Here is a 2262-nt window from a genome sequence, read left to right on the forward strand (position 1 = left end):
GATGCATAGGGAGCTGGGGAATGTGGGAAGCACAATCTTAACCATGGAGGAGCAGTAGCATTGTCAAAGAATTCCTCATATTTCCTAACTGGTGCATGACATTGGCACTGGGGCTTTGAGACAATGTATGGAGTGACTCACTCTGCACTCCCTCAGTGAAGGGTGAGGACGTCCACGGGCAGTGGAGCTTTGTGATATCAGCATGAGTGTGGCAATTTATTTTTGAGATCGCAAGCACATGGTATTTGGGGTGGGAAACAAGTGCATCATGCCAGATCTGGGATGTTCCCTCTGGGTGGAGCTGCCTGGTCCTTATAAAAGGAGTCTCTACCACCGTGCTGCTATCTTCGTGATATTCAGTCATAGGTCTTCTTTGGAGCCTCTGGTGAGTACAATTTTGGAGGTTTTTAGCACTCGTGTGGTAGGATATAATCTTAGCGTAGAAGTGGCTGTATTTTAACCAATTCGTGCTCTCTATGGGAATAAGAAGATAATGAGAATTTAGGGGTAGTTTTCAGTACTTGTTCTTGACTTCTTAACTGTGCTCTTAAATGTGACGGGAGGAATGCAGTCAATGGCACAATCTTAACCATGGAGACTAAGGGAGATGAGATGCCGTGTTTCAGTGCACCCTGCCCAGCCTTCAGTTCCACTGAGTGCTGTTTGGGCCTTTGCATTTCTCCTTGGAAGCCAACAGTCAAGTCAGTTAGACCAGCAACCAGGACCTCATGGGAGAAATTAGTAGAGATGTGTTTTGAGATTGGCTACAAGTTTCACATCCTGATTATTCTTCTTCAGAGTGTGCTTGTATTCACACAGCACTTGTGTAAGGATTTTTTTCTTTAGAAAGTAGTAGAACAGGGCTCCCTGTTAATGGGAGAGTAAGACATTCTGTTATGAACAAATGCTGTCTGTTTGTATTTCAGATTCCTTGAGACCCAGGAAGGATGCCTCACCATCCGCATCCGCATCCACATCCACAGCAGCATCAGCATCAGCATCACCATCAGTGCAAGGAGCCCTGCCATCCACCTCCAAAAGTGTGCCCACCGAAGTGCCATGAGCCTTGCCCACCCCATCCATGCCCACCTCCAGTGAGCCAGCAGAAATGCCCTCCTGGGCCACCATGCCCACCATGGGAGCAGAAGTGTCCACCCAAGTGGAAGTAACAGCACCAGATTTCATCTGCACCAAGAAACAAGATCCAGGCTCTTCCATTGTCCTCCCTTTGGCCATGGTGATGGATTGCATCTTCCTTAACCTCCCTCCTGGGCTGACAGCTGACAGAGAAATGGCTTGCTTCCTGAAGCTGACACCGCCCTGTGGGATAAAGAGCAACCGCCTGATTGCTCTTTGCCATGTGCCTGTCTGTAATCCGGGTTCTGATCTCTAGCCTGTGGGCACTTAGTGTGTCTATTCTTTGCTTCTCCAATAAAGCCTGTGTCATGGTTTTGTCCACATTTCTTCTTATGTTTTTCTTTAGCACTTTGTGTTTTTAATGTCTCCTGTCAACTACAAGTATTCTTCCGTGTGTTCCTTTTCCTCCCATTGGATTTTTGGAGTTAGACTTTTCCTTCGCTGAGTTCAGCTTTGCCTGAAATATGTCTTTTGGATTGGATCCATCAAGGAATTCTTTCATTGGTTTCAAACGTGTCTATCTCTCTACCTTGTAGGACACTTGAAAGAACTGAATTCTCTCAGCCTCAGTTTCCTTACCTGAGAAAATTAGGAGAGAATGTATTCAACTCAGTGTACTCATAGAAATTAATATATATACAAAAGTTTCTTAATTATTCATACATGCCAGGCCATCTCCTATATGCCAGGGCCATGATAATGGTGACCAACATCCTTATCCATCTAAATTCTTGAGGGCATTTTGCACACACACATACACAGAAGACAACTAATAGTCCTGCATGTGTATACGTTAGAGAAAATTTGGAGAAAAGCTCTTCCAAAGTGGCTTTTGGGGCAATGACTTGAGTGAAGAAATGAGTGAGCTTTGAGTGTATCTGGTATACATTGTACCATGAGAGGTGATGGCAAGGGCTAAGGCAGAGGAAATTAACCACCGAAAGGACAGTGATCAAGGAGGCACTGCCTCCAAATAGGGTCAGAGAAGTTGGGGTCCGAAGATTTAGTAATGATTTTCATTATTTATTCAAAGTTTGACAGCCATAGTATGCTGATGGCCTAACAGCCCCAAAATTTATATCTATGTGATTCTCAACTGTAAATTAAAGATAAATCAAAATTGCT

General features: G+C 44.5%; 1 long non-coding RNA gene across 1 annotated transcript; it reads left to right on the forward strand.

The window, feature by feature from the left end:
• Positions 1-251: 251 nt before the first annotated feature.
• On the forward strand, positions 252-1460 carry LOC108635482. The gene is made up of 2 exons (XR_001917806.1): positions 252-385; positions 927-1460. It is a non-coding gene; the product is annotated as an uncharacterized LOC108635482 (long non-coding RNA).
• The last annotated feature ends 802 nt before the right edge of the window (positions 1461-2262 follow it).

This window comes from Capra hircus, unplaced genomic scaffold, assembly GCF_001704415.2.
Source record: "Capra hircus breed San Clemente unplaced genomic scaffold, ASM170441v1, whole genome shotgun sequence".
Classification (NCBI taxonomy): domain Eukaryota; kingdom Metazoa; phylum Chordata; class Mammalia; order Artiodactyla; family Bovidae; genus Capra; species Capra hircus.